Source organism: Schistocerca nitens, chromosome 1 (assembly GCF_023898315.1).
Source record: "Schistocerca nitens isolate TAMUIC-IGC-003100 chromosome 1, iqSchNite1.1, whole genome shotgun sequence".
Lineage (NCBI taxonomy): Eukaryota > Metazoa > Arthropoda > Insecta > Orthoptera > Acrididae > Schistocerca > Schistocerca nitens.
This window is the reverse complement of record NC_064614.1, coordinates 923070249-923093644: the sequence shown is the minus strand read 5'-3', so window position 1 is coordinate 923093644 and position 23396 is coordinate 923070249. Positions and strand designations below refer to the sequence as shown.

Genomic DNA, 23396 nt, shown 5'->3' with positions numbered 1-23396 from the left:
TCATTTATTGAAGTGGTATGTTACGCCTCAACATTGTGGGCTGCAACAGTCTGGGGCATGTGACTTGGGGTGACACCCATGGCAATCATTCCACCAGGCTACACCCGTTAACAGATGTTGTCCGATAAATGGCAAGAAAACAGATGCTGGATACCACTGTGAATGCAAATATGTGCAAACTCTCATGACACAATCTTGTTGACCATTACTGGGGAGTACACTCAATAACAAAAATAACTGACAATCAAGTGTTTCCCAAAATTGACCTACAAAGTCTATATGCATTCTGTCCCAAGCATGCTCTAGAACTGGCAAAGTGGACGTTTGACATGGTGGCAGAGCCTGGTTCTGTGCACAGACAATGCAACCTCGCATGAGATGTTCAATATTGTGATCGATTGCTGGTCACCAAACCAAAGTCTTCATTTGAGCCATATCCCAGTGCAACGCACGTGTATGTACACGAGGATGCAACTTGGAGAGCCAACCACTCAACAGCTTTGCTCCACCGTGTCAAGCGTGAAGATCTCGTGAACAACTTTGAGCTGATTCTGCAGCAGAAAAAGATGCACACAACACTGAAACTGCTCCAAAGGAGTGCACTTCGTCTATCCTATCTGGATTGCTGAAACAATTTTCCGGAAAAGCTAGTCAGTGCCCATGGTGGCTGTGACCTCCCACACTGTCAAAGGAAAATCCAGCTACGTCTGATGCAAGGTATTGTCCACTGTGAAAATGAAGCCTCCTGTCAATTCAACTCCAGTTTGGTTCCTGCTGACAACCACAATCATGAATGCTGGGCAGTGGGCCATCAATGAATCTCATACCAGTAGTCATTGGAAAGAGTGCCCACTGATGAGCAGCAGTTCTACCTGATAACTTAGACTGAGGGCAGAATAAGAAACGAGGGACTTGTGGTTAGTAATAAATAGGAACTTCACACAACAAACATGTAACTTTTTGGTGCATAAAGTAATAGCCAGCACCTTCTTTTCCACATGCTGGTAGTTACATTGTGCCACAGTAAGTGTCTTTGATGCATAAGTGGTGGACCGTTCAGCATCGTCCGAGTTCCAGTGTGACAGGACTGCAACAATCCCGTACTGGTACACATCGGTGGCCAGAGTTAATAATTTACCCTCTGTAAAGAATCCCAAACATTGAGCAAACATCAACATTGCTTGACGGACTGAAAAGTCCATTGACAGACTACACAAATTTGATGCTCTGTTGGTGAAGGATAAGAGAATGGCAATGTGCATGGCCTGGGAAGTGAACTTAGCATAATAAGAAATCTTGCCCAAAAAGGACTGGAGCTCCTTCAGGTTCTAGGCCTTTCACAGATTGATGGTGGCTTTGATGTGTTCATCTTTAAGGATGAAGCACATGTCCCAAAAAATGCACCTTTGGGGGAAAAAGTTACATTTTTCCAGTTTCCAATGAAGCTGTTCCCTAGAATGTGCAGAAAAACTGCACGCAGATTTGGAAAAGGCTCCTCTCACATGAATTCTGTGACCTAGCTGTCGTAGAGGGAGCTGATGCAACAGGTAATGTGCTAAATCAACTATTCTAAATATCATTGATAAATTTCTGCTGCAGACAAAATTCTCAAAGGCAAATAATTAAACTGGTGAGGAGGAAACAGGGTGTTGGCAACTAAGAAACTATGAGAAGTGCTGCCCAATGGCAACTGTAGCATTGCTTTGAGCAAGTCAATCCATGAAAAGTATTGACTCCTCTGAAAATTTTGCCAACAACACCTCCAGCTGAAGAGTTGGATACAAGTCCACGACACTTGTGCATTGATCACCTCTTTATAATTGCTGCCTGGCTTCTGAATTACTGCCGAGGTGCTACCAATGATGCAACTTGGCCTTGCCCTTGGCCTTGACATGCACCGCGAAGAGAAGGGGTGGGAGCGTCAAAATTTTGGTGTCGCTAATGGTTTAAGGGAGCCATGTGCATCACAAGTTTCTGCCTGACACAAAGTATTCTCAAACAGCTGGTCATATGACTACAGTAGAGTTCAAATCTTGAGAGGGGACCAACTGAGACACTAAATGTACTTTGTCAACTGCCTGGAAGCCAAAAACAGGAAAGCAAAATAACCCAAAAATATTTTCCACCAACAGGGAATTAACCACTAACAACCTAATTTACAATTCCACATTCTTATAATCTGCAGAGATGGAAAGTAGTTCCTCAAAGGAATACTCTCTTTATTAAAAGACACAACTTGATGTAGTGTCATTGAAACACTGAGCAGCCTAAGAGCTTGTATGTTTCTAAGTTAATTAGGTCGACAGTTTCTGCCATGTCTACCTGAAACTCAATCATTTGCCCACCCAGTACCAGTGCTAACAGAATAAGCTGGGGTTATGCTTGTGGGGCATCTGAGACAGCCTCCAGGTCCAGAGAATACAGTGGGGCCTCTAATGAGTGTCCCATGATCCCCAACTTTCACAACCTGTTGCCAAATGGCCTACTTTGTGACATGACCTGTATGAGGCATTCATGTGCAGATAGTCCTGTCAGATATGCACCGAAAGACAACTGGGGCAGGACTGCCAGCTTTCTCACTGAGTGGAGATAAGTGCAGAAGGGTAGCAATATGGAGAACACAAAAAATGATGCAAGCGAGGATTATGATACTTCAACTGACTCATATCCACTGAGCCCAATGCGGGTGAAGACAGGCAGCACCATTATGGCACTGCACACAAGCTGTCAATGGTGTCAACACACAGTGGCTCAATGGAAGGTAAAGCTGCTTGGCTGATGACAAAGGGCACCAAGGGCTGGTTACCATGCACATCTAACTTCACTAGCTCCCACCTGTCAGACGGGATGTGCTTTGCCACTGCTATAAGTTCATGCAACTCCACAGTCTTAACAACTTTGGCTAAAGACAAGTCGTACAAAGCCAATGCCCTAGTTTGGACATCAGGGTCAGCTGTTAACTGGATAATTAGTGGCTCTGCATATCATGTAGCACTTTGGGGGACACTCAAATCTACATTTTTGTGGGAGACCTTGCAGGTTGGAGATCCACACTGCATATGACTGCTTGGAGTGCTTGTGGTGCTAGTTAAACTGTAACCATGTTGCCACCAAATGGGTTTGATGATTAAATACTAAGTGAGCAACTGACAAAGTTCCTCAGAGTTAAGTTTCTAAGTCTCGGTAGAGGGATGCAAATTCTGCACAATTTCACGCAATCCCATGCTGGAGGACAAAAACAAGGCAGTCTCATCTACTGAATCGATGATATGCCTTATCTGGCAGTGCAGCAAGAACTAGTCCAGGTAATTCTCCCACCTTTGTGCAGACTCATTGAAGCCAGTGTCATGGGAGAAGGCTTCTCTGTGGGTGTCTGGTCACCACCAGCATAGCATGATTAGACAGTAATGCTGGATTCTGTTTGAGCAGTTCTTTCATCTGCTCCTGCTGCAGCTTTTGATGCTGCTGCTGCAAGTGCAGCTACTCCTCCTGACATTGTAAAATTTCCAGGGCCATGTTGGGTGCAATTTAACACTATGAAAAATACCATCTCATGCTTAAGAACACCCTACATCACAATTTTTGTGTCTGCGAATGCATGACAGTGCCACAAAACTGTAACTTTTGGCACAAAATCTAACTGGAGTAGGTGACAGTTGTTTGACAATGGACTGGGGCACTGAATGCAGGACATGGAATTCAATCTGCAGCAGAACAAGAATCCAGACACTGTGTATGGACAAGCAAGGTGGAAATACAGTGTGGCGAGCAATTAAGTAAGAACAGAGAAAACAGCACAGAGCTAGGCAAAGGCCAGGTCCAAGGTAGGTGATGTCTGTGTAGGAACTGCCAGGGCAGGCCTATTGCCAACAGCAAGTAAACATGGGATCTGTGTGTCTGCCCATACCTATCTTCACATGTATCCTCCATGACAAAGACACTAGCTCATCTGCATCCATCTCATGTCTGTCTGGAATGCAAGTACCTCAATGATACTATAATTGTTGGAGGATACTTTAAGCATCCAACAATAAATATTTTTAATTACAGTGTTTGTGATGAATGTGTCAAGACATCTAGCATGATGCCTTCTCTGAAAACTACCAGCGACAGATAGTTTAAAAGCCCATTAATGATGAAAATATGTTGATTTTATGGGAACAAATGGAACTTGCCTATTTTTGTGGTGGTCCACACTGAAGTTGGTATCAGTGATAATGAGGCAGTTGTAACAATAATGATTAATAAAGTACAAAGGGCAACCAAAACAAAGTTCAGCAAACTAAATAAAGTGGTAATAGTGTCATATCTCAATGAGGAACTTGTTAGCTCAGGATAGGAGCATGTAGAAGACCTGTGGCTCAAGTTTTAAAATTTTTTGGATATATTGTATCTAGTAGAGCAACTCATTAAGGAGGGACCTCCATGGCATACAGTCACTATAAAGAAATTTCTAAGAACCAGAGACTACTGCATAAGAGGTGTAAAATGAAGCATATGGCTATAAACAGAGAGAAGATGAATCAAATATTTTTTTTCTTTATGATGGGGCCTGTAGTGAACTATAAAACATTTATTGATTATTACAACAGCTGTTTTGGAAGATTTCCATTTTCAAATACATCTACATTGTCCTGACATATATATATATATATATATATATATATATATATATATATATATATATATATATATATATATATATATATATATATATATATAACATTTGGTGTGTCTGTATCTGGTGACTGTTCTTATTATATTTCATGTGAAATTCTGAAATATTGATTTCATGTCAGTTTTGTACTGTTTTATAATATTTTGATATAATATTGTAAGTATTTCCTGCAATTTTTTGACAGTTCACACCATAGATGTTTTACTTTACATAGTTGTAAAACACCATAGATGTTTTATATTTACATAATCGCGAATGTAAATATAAAGCATCTATGGTGTGAACTGTCAAAAATTACAGGAGATATCTACAACATTATATCAAAACATTATGCCACCTGTATAAAACAGCACAAAATTGACATGAAATCAGTATTTTAAAATTTAACGTGAAATATAATGAGAATAGTCACCAGATACAGTCACACCAGACACTATATGTACATCAGGACAATGTAGACGTACTTGAAAATGGAAATCTTCCAAAACAGCTGTTGTAATAATCAATAATTGTTTCAAGCAGTGATACTGGGTCCTTCCTTACAATGAATGAAATACATTTGGTTGTCAAGAGGGCAATGTGTGAAGCCTTCAATGACTACCACACTCGAAATATTTCTTGCAAAACCCAATGGAGTGTAAAGGCTGTTTAGTGGTAACCAAAGTTAGTATCCAGACACTCATAGACCAATCAGGAACAAAAACTGAGGGCAGCAAAGCAGAAATTCTGCTGTCCATTTTCAAAGAAAATCCAGCAGTATTGCCCCAATTTAATTCTTGCTCCACTGTAGAAACAATTCTAACAGATATTAATGTCAGTGGCATATAGAAACAACTGGAATCACTAAAATTCAGCAAAGCTCCATACGTTGATGGAATCCCTATCAGATATTATACTGAATTTGTGGAAGAATTAGCCCCTTTTTTAACCACAGTACACATAAATTCCTCAAACAAAAAACCATGCCAAGTGATTGGAAGAAAGCACATGTCACATACTTCTATAAGAAGGGCAGCAGAAACTATCCACTAAGTTACCAACCAATATCCTTGACATCAATTTGTTGTAGAATCTTAGAACATATTCCAAGCTCAAACATATGAGGTACCTCAAACTGAATGATTGCCGTTGCATCATGGTTTCCAGAAAAATTGACCATATGATACTCAACTTGAACTTTTCTTGCATGACATCCTGAAAACCTTGGATCAAGGCAGCCAGACAGGTGCAGTGTTTCTTGCCTTGAAAAACCATTTAACTCACACTCCCTTTGAAATCTTAAATAAGAGGAATATATAAATCTGTAACATAGTATTGTAGTGGTAGATACCTAATCCTTCATAACCAATATAAGAACAGGAATGTGAATGATTGGACAGCCAAACTCCCACACTATCAAGACTGATCCACACAAGATTCTCTTAAGTAAATTATAATATTAGGATGTCACCAGCAGTGCTGCGAAAAGGTTTGAGTCTTATCTAACTAACAGGAAACAAAGGGTGTCATTGTGAAATACCTATGCAGTAAGCAGTCAGTCTTCATCTGATTGAGAATTAATTACATGTGGCGTTTCTCAAGGTTCCATCTTGGTCAATTGCTTTTTCTTGCGTACATTAATGACCTTTTGTTTGTTACATTGCCAGATGCTAAGTTTGTTTTATTTGCAGATGATACAAACATTGCAATAAGTAACAAGTCCAGTACAGATTTAGAAATACTTGCTACTCAAATTTTCACTGACATTAATAAATGGTTTAAGTCTAATTCACTGTCATTAAACTTTGAAAAGACCGATTATATGCAGTTCAGAACCTGTAAGAGATTTCCTTCTAGCATTTGTATAACATATGAAAACATACAGATCAAAGAGTTTGACAGTGTTAAATTTCTGGGATTACAACTCGATAATAAATTAAGTTTGAAGGATCACACCACATAATTGCTTAAGCACATAAACAAGTCTCTATTTGCAGAGAGAATGATGTCAGATGTAAGAAGGCATAAAAAAAAGACCTTGGATACTTTGCTTACTTTCATTCTATTATGTCATAAGGGATAATATTCTGGGGTAACTCATCAAACCGAGCAAAAGTTTGTAGCCTGCAAAAGCGTGTAATAAGAATCATTTGTGGTGTAAATTCAAGAACATCATGTAGAAACCTGTTCAAGCAACTTTGTATTCTAACCAATGCTTCTCAGTATATTTATTCCTTAATGCAATTTGTTCCAAGTAAGAAATCTTTATTTCCAACCAATAGCTCACTACATAGTTTCAATACTAGGAATAAGAACCATCTACATAAAATTCTAAAATCACTTACCTTAATCAAAAAAAGGAGTCCAGTTTTCAGGAACACACATTTTCAATAAATTGCCAGCAACCATTAAAAACTTGGTTACAGTTAAAGCACAGTTTAAACAGAGTTCGAAAGACTTTTTGATAGGTAACTCCTTCTGCTCTATAGATTAATATCTTAACAGAGACTGTTAGGACAGCTTAAGTAAAAATGTCTGTTAGATTTCAGTTTTGACAGCACTTGGTCACAACAGGCAAGATTAGGTATTTTGTGTATGATAAATTTATTAATAGTGCATAACAATGTTTCATTCTGACATCGTATTTATTCTGTAAATATTAGCTGTTCCAGTTTACTGTATTGTATTCACCTGTTTTGACAATATCGTGGCAAATAATCAGGGTAGTAAGTATTATATTCAAATTTTTTATGTTATACTTTCTGACATGTTCCACACCCACGCGAATCATCTCATTTTTTGGGTCTATGGAACAAAAACTAAATCTAATCTACTATGTAGTAGCAGATGGGATCTCACCATTAATTTCCTTTGCATGATGATAATGACTACCATAATGGACTCGCAGTAGGTACACCATGGTGAAGCACCTTTGTGGCAGAATTAAACCCTGGATTTGCCACATGGAAATGCTCCAAATCAGCAGGGAGAGTGCCACATAGGAACCAATGGCTTTACATGTGGCTTTCCATCACATAGCCACCTTCAAACAGCAAAACCTGCTGCTTTTTTGAGTTGCCTCTGTCACTGTTCTGGGCAACCTTGACATGCTTGCTGCTGCTAGCAAACTGTCTGCTCAATTTACTGTTCACACCCCTCTCTGTGTACCGCACTTGCTCACAGTCTTAATAATGGCACATGTGAAAGTTATATCATCCCACAACATGCCAAAGAATCTCCAGCACCTGAAGTCAAGGCACTGCAGCTAGTTCACCAAAATATCGATCCTCCCTTGTGGTGGTCAGATGTTGTCAACCAAAACCATGACTGCGAGTGTGCTTGCCATGATCCCATGTAATCCAACATTGAGGCACTGACACATCCAAACATGCCAAAAAAATATGGATTTTCCCCAGGTCATAACACTAATGCATTAATGTGGCTGTTCTACCTGTTACAGAGAATTGCAACTCTAATCAATTATGTAGCCACCAATGTTGGTAAGTGTACATATTTACATTGATGTAAGACCTGGTCTTCTGGGTGCTACTCTTTTTCTTACCAAGCAGTGTATTGCTGTGTGTACTAATTGGACTTAGTACAGTTGGTTCTTGAATGATTAGCTGTCTTCCATATTTCAGTGCTCAGGTTTCATCTTGCAGATGTTTTCATAATTTTACAGTATTAAATTTTGAACTGAATGTGATCATGAAGGATTTTGCCTCAGGTTTAATCTTCCAGATGATGTCATAATTTTACAACTTGCAATTTTGAATTTTCTGTGATCTTTGAAGATTCTGGACTAGACATCATCTAAACGATTCAACAGATCTATGCAGCCACTCTTCTGCTACAAAAATGTATACCAGGACACAAAGGAATCAGAAGAAATGATGTAGTCATGATGCATGACAGAGGCTCACTTTAATAGTGGGTTATTTCCTGGTGAGCTGTTACCTTCAAATTGAGTTGGATGGTTAAATACCAGTGGGGGGAAGAGAAACTGGGAACCTATATGTGATGGAAAACCAGCTGGTGTCCTGCCAAGGAGTATTTCCTTCAAGTCATTCTGTTGTGACACTGTATTAATGAAGCAACTTCATGTATTTATTTACTCATTTTCTAAACTTATAGCTGATTATTAATATAACAACAGTAGGCCATATTATCATACATCCTGTTAATGTATTAGGCATAATGAACATTACTATTTGCTGCATGCTGCTATTACAACGTACTGCATTCCTACTATTACAAATTTATTGTGAAGTCCTCCTCCCCCCCCCCCCATCCCCCACCCACCCACCCCCACCCAAAATGACGTATGTGTAGTACTATCATAGCTGCACTAGATTGACTCATACCTCACTGCTGCTTTGAGATTCAGATCCTCATTTCCTGATATCTGCTGGGTAAGGTTGGTTGCAGTGTAGTGAAGGTAGCATTTAAGAATGACTGTCAGTGCCTCATTATTTAAAAAATTTTCCTTGGATATTCTGCTGTGAGATATAACTCCTGCTGATTACATATGTAAACATGTGACTTCATCTAAATATTATTCATGGATCCATATGTGACAATATAGCAATACAGCATCACTGATAATTGTTGAAAGATTTTGTAAGTATGTGTAAAAAGAAACTTGCCACCCAATTATTTATTGATACTTCTTCAATGGCTCTTTTAGCACTGAGAAGACATCAAAGGGCCTGAAACAAAATAAAATTAACACACACTCTATATAATCAAATCCCAACATGCATTAATTCTTTGATAATTTCTTATAACTCATTTCTTAATTAATTATATGAATATAATAGAGGGACACATTCCACATGGGAAAAATATATCTAGAAACAAAGAAGCTGCAACTTACCAAACGAAAGTGTTGGTATGTTGATAGAGACAATAAAAAACACACACAAATTTCAAGCTTTCGCAACCCAAGTTTGCTTTGCCAGGAAAGAGGGAAGGACAGGGAAAGACGAAAGGATGTGGGTTTTAAGGGAGAAGCTAAGGAGTCATTCCAATCCCGGGAGTGGAAAGACTTACGTTAGGGGGGAAAAAAGGACAGGTATACACTTGCACACACACACATATCCATCCGCACATATACACACACAGGCAGACATGTAAATGCAAAGAGGTTGGGCAGAGCTGTCAGTTGAGGTGGAAGTACAGAGGCAAAGATGTTGTTCAATGACAGGTGAGGTATGAGTGGCGGCAACTTGAAATTAGCGGAGGTTGAGGGCTGGTGGGTAACGGGAAGAGAGAATATATTGAAGGGCAAGTTCCCATCTCCGGATTTCTGATAGGTTAGTGTCAGTGGGAAGTATCCAGATAACCCAGACGGTGTAACACTGTGCCAAGATGTGTTGGCCGTGCACCAAGACATGTTTAGCCACAGGGTGATGGTCATTACCAACAAACACTGTCTGCCTGTGTCCGTTCATGCGAATGGACAGTTTGTTGCTGGTCATTCCCACATAGAAGGCTTCACAGTGTAGACATGTCAGTTGGTAAATCACGTGGGTGCTTTCACACGTGGCTCTGCCTTTGATCGTGTACACCTTCCAGGTTACAGGACTGGAGTAGGTCTTGGTGGGAGAGTGCATGGGACAGGTCTTACACTGGGGTTGGTTACAAGGGTAGGAGCCAGAGGGTAGGGAAGGTGGTTTGGGGATTTCATAGGGATGAACCAACAGGTTGCGAAGGTTAGGTGGACGGCGGAAAGACACTCTTGGTGGGGTGAGGAGGATTTCATGAAAGATGGATCTCATTTCAGGTCAGGATTTGAGGAAGTCGTATCCCTGCTGGAGAGCCACATTCAGAGTCTGATCCAGTCACAAAGACCTAAGCTGTAGGGAAGCAACCGTTTGATATGGAATGGGTGGCTGCTGTCAAAATGGAGGTACTGTTGCTTGTTGGTGGATTTGATGTGGACGGATGTGTGAAGCTGGCCATTGGACAGATGGAGGACAACGTCGAGGAAAGTGGCATGGGATTTGGAGTAGGACCAGATGAATCTGATGGAACCAAAGGAGTTGAGGTTGGAGAGGAAATTCTGGAGTTCTTCTTCACTGTGAGTCCACATCATGAAGATGTCATCAATAAATCTGTACCAAACTTTGGATTGGCAGGCTTGGGTAACCAAGGAGGCTTCCTCTAAGCAACCCATAAATAGGTTGGCGTATGAGGGGGCCACCCTGGTACCCATGGCTGTTCCCTTTAATTGTTGGTGTGTCTGGCCTTCAAAAGTGAAGAAGTTGTGGGTTAGGATGAAGCTGGCTAAGTTAATGAGGAAAGAGGTTTTAGGTAGGGTGGCAGGTGATCGGCGTGAAAGGAAGTACTCCATCGCAGCGAGGCCCTGGACGTGCGGAATATTTGTGTATAAGGAAGTGGCATCAATGGTTACAAGGATGGTTTCCGAGGGTAACAGATTGGGTAAGGATTCCAGGCGTCCGATAAAGTGGTTGGTGTCTTTGATGAAGGATGGGAGACTGCATGTAATGGGTTGAAGGTGTTGATCTACGTAGGCACAGATACGTCCTGTGGGGGCTTGGTAACCAGCTACAATGGGGCGGCCGGGATGATTGGGTTTGTGAATTTTAGGAAGTAGGTAGAAGGTAGGGGTGCGGGGTGTTTGTGGGGTTAGGAGGTTGATGGAGTTAGGTGAAAGGTTTTGTAGCAGGCCTAAGGTTCTGATGATTCCTTGAAGCTCCACCTGGACATCAGGGATGGGATTACCTTGGCAAACTTTGTATGTAGTGTTGTCTGAAAGCTGACGCAGTCCCTGAGCCACATACTCCCAACGATCAAGTACCACAGTCGTGGAACCCTTGTCAGCCGGAAGAATGACGATGGATCGGTCAGCCTTCAGATCACGGATAGCCTGGGCTTCAGCTGAGGTGATGTTGGGAGTAGGATTAAGGTTTTTCAAGAAGGATTGAGAGGCAAGGCTGGAAGTGAGAAATTCCTGGAAGGTTTGGAGAGGGTGATTTTGAGGAAGAAAAGGTGGGTCCCACTGTGTCGGAGGACGGAACTGTTCCAGGCAGGGTTTAATTTGGATAGTGTCTCGGGGAGTTGGATCATTAGGAGTAGGATTAGGATTATTTTTCTTCGTGGCAAAGTGGTATTTCCAGCAGAGAGTACGCGTATAGGACAGTAAATCTTTGACGAGGGCTGTTTGGTTGAATCTGGGAGTAGGGCTGAAGGTGAAGCCTTTGGATAGGAGTTGACGGGTGTGTTCATTGGATGAGTTGATGTGTAGGTGAAGGATTAGGCGGGTGAGGGCTATGGATTGTTCAGTTTGGTCCATCAGTCCTTATACCAGTTCCAAATCCGAAACCTACTTCCTAAAATTCACAAACCCAATCATCCCGGCCGCCCCATTGTAGCTGGTTACCAAGCCCTCACGGAACGTATCTGTGCCTACGTAGATCAACACCTCCACCCATTACATGCAGTCTCCCATCCTTCATCAAAGACACCAACCACTTTCTCAGATGCCTGGAATCCTTACCCAATCTGTTACCCTCGGAAACCATCCTTGTAACCATTGATGCCACTTCCTTATACACTAATATCCCGCACGTCCAGGGCCTCGCTGCGATGGAGCACTTCCTTTCACGCCGATCACCTGCTGCCCTACCTAAAACCTCTTTCCTCATTACCTTAGCCAGCTTCATCCTAACCCACAACTTCTTCACTTTTGAAGGCCAGACATACCAACAATTAAAGGGAACAGCCATTGGTACCAGAATGGCCCCCTCATACGCCAACCTATTTATGGGTCGCTTAGAGGAAGCCTTCTTGGTTACCCAAGCCTGCCAACCCTAAGTTTGGTACAGATTTATTGATGACATCTTCATGATCTGGACTCACAGTGAAGAAGAACTCCAGAATTTCCTCTCCAACCTCAACTCCTTTGGTTCCATCAGATTCACCTGGTCCTACTCCAAATCCCATGCCACTTTCCTCGACGTTGACCTCCATCTGTCCAATGGCCAGCTTCACACATCCGTCCACATCAAACCCACGAACAAGCAACAGTACCTCCATTTTGACAGCAGCCACCCATTCCATATCAAACGGTCGCTTCCCTACAGCTTAGGTCTTTGTGGCAAACGAATCTGCTCCAGTCCTGAATCCATGAACCATTACACAAATAACCTGAAAACAGCTTTCGCATCCCACAACTACCCTCCCGACCTGGTAGAGAAGCAAATAGGTAGAGCCACTTCCTCATCCCCTCAAACCCAGAACCTCCCACAGAAGAACCCCAAAAGTGCCCCACTTGTGACAGGATACTTTCCGGGACTGGAACAGACTCTGAATGTGGCTCTCCAGCAGGGATACAACTTCCTCAAATCCTGCCCTGAAATGAGATCCATCCTTCATGAAATCCTCCTCACCCCACCAAGAGTGTCTTTCCGCCGTCCACCTAACCTTCGCAACCTGTTGGTTCATCCCTATGAAATCCCCATACCACCTTCCCTACCCTCTGGCTCCTACCCTTGTAACCGCCCCCGGTGTAAGACCTGTCCCATGCATCCTCCCACCAACACCTACTCCAGTCCTGTGACCCGGAAGGTGTACACGATCAAAGGCAGAGCCACGTGTGAAAGCACCCACGTGATTTACCAACTGACATGTCTACACTGTGAAGCCTTCTATGTGGGAATGACCAGCAACAAACTGTCCATTTGCATGAACGGACACAGGCAGACTGTTTGTTGGTAATGACCATGACCCTGTGGCTAAACATGTCTTGGTGCATGGCCAGCACATCTTGGCACCGTCCGGGTTATCTGGATACTTCCCACTGACACCAACCTATCAGAACTCCGGAGATGGGAACTTGCCCTTCAATATATTCTCTCTTCCCGTTACCCATCAGGCCTCAACCTCCGCTAATTTCAAGTTGCCGCCGCTCATACCTCACCTGTCATTCAACAACATCTTTGCCTCTGTACTTCCACCGCAACTGGCAGCTCTGCCCAACCTCTTTGCATTTACATGTCTGCCTGTGTGTGTATATGTGCGGATGGATATGTGTGTGTGTGTGTGCGCGAGTGTATACCTGTCCTTTTTTCCCCCCTAATGTAAGTCTTTCCACTCCCGGGATTGGAATGACTCCTTAGCCTCTCCCTTAAGACCCACATCCTTTCGTCTTTCCCTGTCCTTCCCTCTTTCCTGGCATAGCAAACTTGGGTTGCGAAAGCTTGAAATTTGTGTGTGTGTTTTTTATTGTTTTTATTGTCTCTATCAACATACCAACACTTTCGTTTGGTAAGTTACAGCTTCTTTGTTTCTAGATATATACATTTCCTAATTATCTACATCTACTCCATCACAAAGATACCAGTTGAAAGCAATCTCAGTTATTACAACGAAACATTTAAACACCACACACATAAAAGGACTGATGTATGTAACAACCACTTATTATTCAAATTTTAGTTGTTGTGGTCTACATTCCCAAGACTGGTATGATGTAGCTCTCAATGTGCCATACAGTAAAGCTGCATATTATTGGGAAATATAACATTTGTAGTTTCCACTTGCTTTTAGCTATTTGAAATACCAATGTAACAAAGCCATGTTAGCTAATATTAAACAGCCAGATAAGTCATTCATCCAGATTAAAAAGATAGTTGCCCTTCTGCAGGAAACATATATTAGCTTGGTCTCTCCACAATACTCCTCCAATGTGTCTGCACCTTAGAGACAACTATCTGTATCGTTGAGGCATGCTACCTCACAGCAGAAAAGTCAATGGTTTGGCCAGTGGAGTGGTGGTGGCGGGAGGGTGGGGTGGATTCAAAGTCTATAATATCTTAAATTCTTATGGTACAATACTTTTCTATTGCATGATCCCATAGATGTATTCAATATCTTAATAGTTTAATGTAACAAAGCATCTGCTATAAAAGTCTGAAGGAATAGGAACTCACATTAATTGTCATCACCTCCCCTTAGAATTATTTAGCTACAGATATTAAGTACAGTTACATTTCTTACATACACAGTAAGTAAATAGATTGCAGAGAAACATTACTTAAAAAGCCAAGTAACTGGCAGTGTGTGTGTGTGTGCAGAAATCATTTAAATCAATATTTTGGGGAATTTCTGACACTTAAATGACCATAAAGACACTTAAATGACCATAAACCATTAATTAATTTTCCTCCTAAGGTCATAGGTTGTGTTTCAAAAAACTGAGTTGAACTTACGAGGACTTAATCAGGGGAGTGCAATAGGTGGTATAGCACTTAGCAGCCCCATCAGTCAAACAAATCAGTAACAGCTTCACTGTATGTGCTTGAAAATTGTCCTGCAAAATGGTGCTCAGGTCCTGCAGGAAATGTCATCACTTCTGTCTCTATGCTGTTCATTTTTGAAACATAACCTATGACCAGCTTAGAGACAGAAGTGATGAAACTTTCTGCAGGACCTGACCATCATTTTGCAGGACAGTGCTCAAGCACATACAGTGCAAGCTGTTACTGATTTGCTTGACTGATGGGGCTGCTAAGTGCTATACCACCTACTGCACTGCCCTGACTTAAGCCCTCGTGAGTTCAACTCGATTTTTAAACTGAAGGAAACACTTCATAGTATTTGCTTCAGACCTGCTACAAATTCGTCAGGCAATAGACCACGCCATTCAAACTGTCAACATAACTGGCACTGCTAAGAGTATCCTAAGACTTCCACATCACTGGCAGTGGGCTATACACAACGCTGGTAACTACTTTGAAGGTCTGTAAAACTTTGAAACAAGTATCTATTTTGTTCGAGCTGTAAATAAATAGTTGCCACTATTAAAGTTCCAACCATCGTATAATCTCCTCAGTGAAACAAAGTTAAGTTTCTGGAGTAACAGAAGTGCAGCATCAACCATAGCAGAGTTTACAAAGGTGGTATGTGATGCTCTAGACAAGGATAAATGTGTACCATGTATATTTTATATCTATAACAGTGCTTTTGACACTGGCAGCTCTAAAACTCTACTAAAAAAGCTAATGTAGTTGGAAATAAAAGGAATTGCCAATGACTGGCTCTGATTACATCTTAAAAACAGAATAAAACAGTAGAGGTATCACAGATGTCAAATGAAGCAAAATTTTTAGTGAAACTGTTATCATGTCCCAAGAATATTACTGTAGGAGTCCATGGGGGCAGGATCTTAGTACCAATATTATTTTCAGCATACATCAATGATCTTGCAGACAATGTTAATCATGGGGAAAATTCTTTTTGCTGATGACAGTAACACTAATGACAGATAAAACACTAAAAGTCACATTTGAGAAAGAAAATGAAACCATAATGAATATTCGAATTTGATCATAATGCTGTAAACTTGCACTGTTCCTAAAAAAACAAATAGCATTAATTTCTTTTTAAATAGAAAATAAATCTGTAAAATTCAGTTTGGATTCAAATTTCATTGACTGTGTAGCAAACACCAAATTTTTAGGAGTTTAATATTGATTGTCAGCTGAATTGGAATAAACACACAAACAGACTAGCAGGTATCATGTTTGGAGGTCCCATATGCACAACAGGGACACAGTCTTCATACAACAGAAAAGAGCCTTTTGATAATAACTAAAAATAATAACCAAGCTCCATACAGAGATCTCTTTAAACAGCTTTTTTTTAGATTAGATTTACTTTCATTCCAATTGATCCGTAGTGAGGAGGTCCTCCAGGATGTGGAACATGTCAGAAAAACAACAATACATGACAAATATTTACAATTAAAACAAATAAGCTAATGTACCATTCCACAGGTCCCAAGTGGAATGATCATCATTTTTTAATGAACACTAAGAGTAATTTTACAAATACTAATGCACTGAATTTAAAACAAAAAAGTTTTTTTATTTATTTATAAGGTAATACAACTACTGTAATACTTATTTACAATGAACACATTACTGCACTGAAATGGTGCAGAAGTTAGATTATACTAACACACACACACACAAATTTTCAATGAACACATTACTGCACTGAAATTGTGCAGAAGTTATGTTGTACTTATATACAAATCAGTTGGTTTTACTAAGAAATTCATCAATGGAGTAGAAGGAGTTGGCCACCAATAAATCCTTTAGGCTTCTCTTAAACTGAATTTCATTGGTTGTTAAGCTTTTTATGGCTGCTGGCAAGTTATTGAAAATGTGTGTTCCTGAATAATGCACACCTTTTTGTACAAGACTAAGTGACTTTAAATCCTTGTGAAGATTATTCTTATTTCTAGTATTGATTCCATGAATTGAGCTGTTGGTTTGAAAAAGTGATATATTTTTAATGACAAATTTCATTAAGGAATAAATATATTGGGAAGCAGTAGTTAGTATCCCTAGTTCCCTAAACAAGCTTCTGCAGGATGTTCTTGAGTTCACACCACATATAACTCTCACTGCACGTTTTTGTGCCCGGAAAACTTTAGCTTGGCTTGATGAATTACCCCAAAAAATAATCCCATATGACATTATGGAATGAAAGTAAGCATAGTATGCCAGCTTTTTCATTTTTATATCCCCTATGTCTGACAAAATTCGCATTGCAAACAGAGATTTGTTAAGACGCTTCAGCAGTTCTGTGGTGTGCTCCTCCCAGTTGAATTTATTATCAAGCTGTAATCCCAAGAATTTAACACTGTCCACTTCTTCTATCTTCTTGTCATCGTATGTTAGACATATACTCTTGGGACACCCCTTACAAGTTCTGAACTGCATGTAGTGTGTTTTTTCAAAGTTTAGTGACAAAGAATTGGCTAGGAACCAGTGATTAATGTCCACAAATATTTTATTGGCTGATCTTTCTAAGACTACATTTGACTTGCTATTTATTGCAATGTTTGTATCATCGGCAAACAAAACAAACTTGGCATCTGGTAATGTTACTGATGAAAGGTCATTGATATACACAAGAAAAAGTAAGGGCCCCAAAATGGAACCTTGCGGGACCCCACATGTAATTAGTTCCCACTTGGATGAGGCCTGATAGCTTGATACATGTCTCTTTCCTAATAACACCCTTTGTTTCCTGCCAGAGATATAAGATTTGAACCATTTTGCAGCATTTCCTGTTACACTATAATATTCTAGTTTACTTAAAAGGATATTGTGATTTACACAGTCAAATGCCTTTGACAGATCGCAAAATATACCAGTTGCCTGCAATTTTTTGTTTAATGAATTAAGCACATTTTCACTGTAAGTGTAGATAGCCTTCTCAATATCAGAACCTTTTAGAAATCCAAACTGTGACTTTGACAGTATGTTATTTGAGATAAGATGGTTATAAAGACGACTGTACATTACTTTTTCGAAAATTTTTGAGAATGCTGGCAACAGTGAAATTGGACGGAAATTTGATGCTATTTCTTTATCTCCCTTCTTAAACAGTGGCTTAACTTCAGCATATTTCAGCCATTCAGGAAATATTCCACTAATAAATGACTGGTTACACAGATAGCTTAATATGTTACTTAGCTCAGAATCACATTCTTTAATTAACTTTGTTGATATTTCATCATACCCACTAGATGTTTTTGATTTTAAAGATTTTATGATGGACATTATTTCTGTTGGGGTAGTGAGGGTCAAATTCATATTAAGGAAGTTACTTGAAATGTCTGGTCTAAGGTAATCCATAGCAGCATCTACCGAACCTGACAACCCCATCTTGTCAGTAACAGTTATAAAATGTTTGTTAAAAAGTTCTGCAACACTATACACATCTGTCACCAATGTATCATTTACTCTTAATGCTATTTGTTCCTCTTCATGCCTGGTTCTACCAGTCTCCTCCTTCACTATATCCCATATTGTCTTTATTTTGTTATCTGATATGACTATCTTTTCCTTGTAATATATTTGCTTTGACATCCGTATTACAGTCTTTAATATTTTGCAGTACTTCTTATAATGTGCTATAGCATCAACATTGGAAATGTTTCGGAGTGACAGATACAGTTTTCTTTTTGTTTTACAAGATACCCCTATTCCTCGAGTAATCCATGGCTTCTTTGTAGACTTTGCTCTAACCTTGGTAAGTTTTGGGGGAAAGCAGTGTTCGAATAAGGTAAGCACTTTATTAGCAAAAATGTTATATTTTTCATTCATGCCATGAACGCTGTAAACATCAGTCCAGTGAATGTCTCTGAGGAGTGTCCTAAAATAATCAATTTTTGGCTTACTGATTACCCTTTTGAGCTCAGATTTAACAGATTTTATATCCTGTTCAGTATTAACATTTAACAGAAGGAACTGCATGTCATGGTCTGAGAGGCCATTGACTACTGGTTTTGTAATATAATGGGGATTCTAACTACCCCATGTGAGTATATATACCTATATGTATGTGCTCATCGTGAATATTGATTTGGTTTGATTTACTCATCAATCTTTAAGCATTTTCTATGCAATTGATATTGTCATTTTACATATATTGTATAACTACGTAATAAACCATACATTTTTAAAGAGTTGAAGGAATAAATATGGTTTATATTGAAACATTCAGTTATCATTCAATATAAATGTGTTGTGTAGAATAACAAAAGGAGAAACAGTAAGTGTAACACAATATACATGCTGAGAAAAATATTTTAACAAATATAAATGGGACATGCTTGATAAATATTAATCATTAAGTGTAAATGTATTATGAAAATAAAACACAACAGTGTGATACAGTATCATTTTCAGAATAGCTCAAGAAATAAAGTGGTCATGTCATGCAGCAGCTTTAGTAGATTAGATCATTTTTATTACGTATTATTATTCTATCATATAGAAGGATTTTTGTTCAAGCCACCTTTTTGTAATATTTCTGAAGACATTCAGTGATACACTGTGTGCTGTAGGTGGTAACATATTAAATAATTGTATCCCTATCCCTATGTAGATTGAACGGAATCGACAGTGTCTTGAAAGAAGGATATAAGATGAACATCAACAAAAGCAAAACGAGGATAATGGAATGTAGTCATATTAAATCGGGTGATGCTGAGGGAATTAGATTAGGAAATGAGACACTTAAAGTAGTAAAGGAGTTTTGCTATTTAGGGAGTAAAATAACTGATGATGGTCGAAGTAGAGAGGATATAAAATGTAGATTGGCAATGGCAAGGAAATCGTTTCTGAAGAAGAGAAATTTGTTAACATCGAGTATAGATTTAAGTGTCAGGAAGTCGTTTCTGAAAGTATTTGTATGGAGTGTAGCCATGTACGGAAGTGAAACATGGACGATAAATAGTTTGGACAAGAAGAGAATAGAAGCTTTCGAAATGTGGTGCTACAGAAGAATGCTGAAGATAAGGTGGGTAGATCACGTAACTAATGAGGAGGTATTGAATAGGACTGGGGAGAAGAGAAGTTTGTGGCACAACTTGACTAGAAGAAGGGATCGGTTGGTAGGACATGTTTTGAGGCATCAAGGGATCACAAATTTAGCATTGGAGGGCAGCGTGGTGGGTAAAAATCGTAGAGGGAGACCAAGAGATGAATACACTAAGCAGATTCAGAAGGATGTAGCTTGCAGTAGGTACTGGGAGATGAAGAAGCTTGCACAGGATAGAGTAGCATGGAGAGCTGCATCAAACCAGTCTCAGGACTGAAGACCACAACAACAACAACATCTAGATTTAACTATTATTTTTTAAGTCTAATAACTTGGATGTCCATCATTTGCCTTTGAGGTGTGTTATGGTTATATAAAAATTTTCATAGTTTATGGCTGTCTTAGTTTTCCTAGATATGCACCAAGCAACTGAGAATAAGTAGTGATGCAACTGTCAGTATTTTGATCTTTGTAAAGTATTCTCTGCATGATTTCTTCTTTCTTGCTCCAGCAACTTACCTAATGGTCTTTTTCTGCCAAATAAAAATTCATTTTGCTCCAGAGGAGCTGCCCCACAACATCATTGCATATGTCAGGTGGCTGTGAAAAATGACATAATAGTTCAGTAGTAGCTTGTTCATCGCACAAATCTTAAGTTTAGTTAGCAGGTAGGTGACTCGGGCTAACTTTATGCATAAATAGTTAGTGTTAGTTTCCTAAGTTAATTTAGGATCAAGATGAATGCCAAGATGATTAACTGAGGCACCACAGTCCTCGTTGTGATGTGGGCTGAAAAGAATATTTACAGTTGTAGAGTGATTAATTTGCAATTCATTTGTTCTGAACCATGTACTGGATATTCCGAATTGTTCTGCACTTCTGTGCTTCAGTGTGTCCAAGGCACTATCACTGTAACAAAGGTAGCATACAGTATGGACTTACATGGCATCATATTGGACAAATCATTTATACAAATTATGAAACAGTAGCATTCATGATCATGGAACAACATACAAACTAAACGTACATTTATCAAGGGGGGGGGGGGGGGGGGACAGCATTTTCTATAAGGGAATAACATTATACTGTAAATTATCCAAAAAGAGACTACTACAATCCAAATATTTAAAAAGACAATTAAAGCTAGCCTTTTAAATAATTCATACTAAAAAGTCAGGGATTATTTAGACACATAATAGAACACTAAAAATTTAACATTACTTAATAACAAAGAGCAGTCATTCCATTTGATGGGAAATTTAGATTATGTGATTAGTGTTACCAACACTTAATAAGTGCTCAGTCACATGCTGAGTATAATCTTGAACAATTTTAATAAATCAAAATCACAGCACACAAAGAATCAGTTGCTATAGGAGACTTGTCAATATAAAACAGAGTACAGAATCAACATAAAGCAAAAGTGTGATTCTTCAATTTCTCCAGGTGTATTTTATGATGAACTAAATCTTGGGTGAACAGCCTGGTATGAGTGTGCATAGGACACAATATTTCGGCAATCGACCACGTTCCCATCATCAGCACACCTGATGATGGCAACGTGGTCGACTGCTGAAATATTGTGTCCTATGTACACTCATACCAGGTTGTTCACCCGAGATTTATTTCGTTATAAAGCAAAAGTGTTACACCTCCAAGGAGTAAGTAATAGACATTAACACAGCACACCAAGTTGCACATACAAACTAGGTGGTTGATACCATTCATTTGTCACTGCACAGTCACTCAACTTGCACCACAAGTGCTTCTTTGGATGACACAAATAGAGCTAACACACACAGTCACAGTAGTCAACATGTGTAGCAGTTGCTACAGGAGCCCCCTTGGTGAAAGTGGTGTGCATCGACTTGTTTTGGTGGCAGCTCTTGACTGTTGGGGTGGGGGAAGGTGGGGAGGGAGGGTGATACCTCCTCGAAAATGGAAAATGTAAGTGGCCTTCACTCTGCTAAGTGTGTGTGTGTGTGTGTGTGTGTGTGTGTGTGTGTGTGTGTGTGTGTGTGTGTGTGTGTGTGTTGGGGTTTATGGGCGCTCAACACTCTGCTAAGAGACATGATGGCCTGTTTTCCATTCACTATTATGACCATTGTGTGTTTGTCTCTGTGCAGGTGACAAACTTGGTGGAGATACCATTCATATGTCACCACACAGTCACTCAACTCACACCACAGCTGTAGCTCTGGTTTGGCATGAACAATCTGTTCAAACAGCCGGGAGCTCTTAACTGTACCAAGTAAGTATGTATACCAATGTGTTTTGCACATCAAGAAGAACATCAGCAGTTATCTCACAAACAGCAGCGTACATGTCATGGAACAAGAGCCAGACTAAACTTATAATTACCAAAAGTAAACAAACACAAGACAACATTTTGTACAAGGGAATAACATTGTACAATAAATTGCCCAAGGACATAAAAAACAACCAATTAAAGCATACCTTTTAAATAATTCATATTACAAAGTCAAGGATTATTTAGATACAGTAAAAAATGAACATTATTTAACAATAGACAACTGTCATTTACATTAGACTGCTACTTCTTACAATAAAATGCTATGCTCAGGATCTGTGATGGACATTCTAACCTTTTTCCATTTTTTGTTTACATTGTCTCATTCACTGTGGTGAAGTTTTTCTATTAGAATATCATCTTACATTATATCATTTTGTAAATATCTGTGGATGACTAAGCAACTAACTAACTAGAAAATAGCTGGTGTAGCTTGAATTTTCTCATTTTGAGAGAACTCAAGAGCAATCTGTTTAATTGTTAAAAACCATTCAACAGCAAAAACTGCATAAAATATTTTTTTTATTTAAGACAACCAATTTCAACAAACTTTGCTGTCATCTTCAGGTCTTAAAATCTCTTGTCGTAAAACTTGTTCATTTTATATTGACCTCACACACAGGATGTCAAGGGGGTAAAAATAGCACATTATAATAGGTTATTCATCACTAAAATATTTTAAAAAACATAAAGCAACTTGCGTAACAGGCTACATCAATATACATATTGCTCACTGTTGCTCATTGCATTATATGACCACGGTAGGCAATATCACAACTGTTTACATATGCTGCACACATTCTAAAAAGTGTGAATCCACTTTAAATGGCATATAAGGTACAACTGTACAATTGGTAAATGTAGGATAAGTTATTTGAACATGCAATTTGAACAGTTATTAGTATAGTGATTGCTATTGTACATTACCATAAAGGCCATTTCACTACATGTGGTGAATGACTAATAAAGAGTCTGAATCTGAAACTTATTTATTAAAATACCAATGAGCTTACTCCCAAGCCATTGCTCACTAGTAACGAAAAAGGTGAAAATGGGTAGTGC

General features: G+C 39.4%; 1 protein-coding gene across 9 annotated transcripts in view; it reads left to right on the top strand.

Moving 5' to 3' along the window:
• Positions 1–23396, top strand: part of LOC126192659 (ribosome-releasing factor 2, mitochondrial) — a 253755-nt gene that overhangs the window by 218390 nt on the left and 11969 nt on the right. For 6 of the 9 annotated variants that reach the window (XM_049932623.1, XM_049932625.1, XM_049932622.1 and 3 more), the window contains one exon: positions 22150–23261. The gene's annotated coding sequence lies outside the window, so the exon portion shown is untranslated. Of the gene's footprint in view, positions 1–22149; positions 23263–23396 lie in introns of those variants that run through there. The other 3 variants (XM_049932628.1, XM_049932619.1, XR_007538482.1) reach the window with 2 other exon arrangements.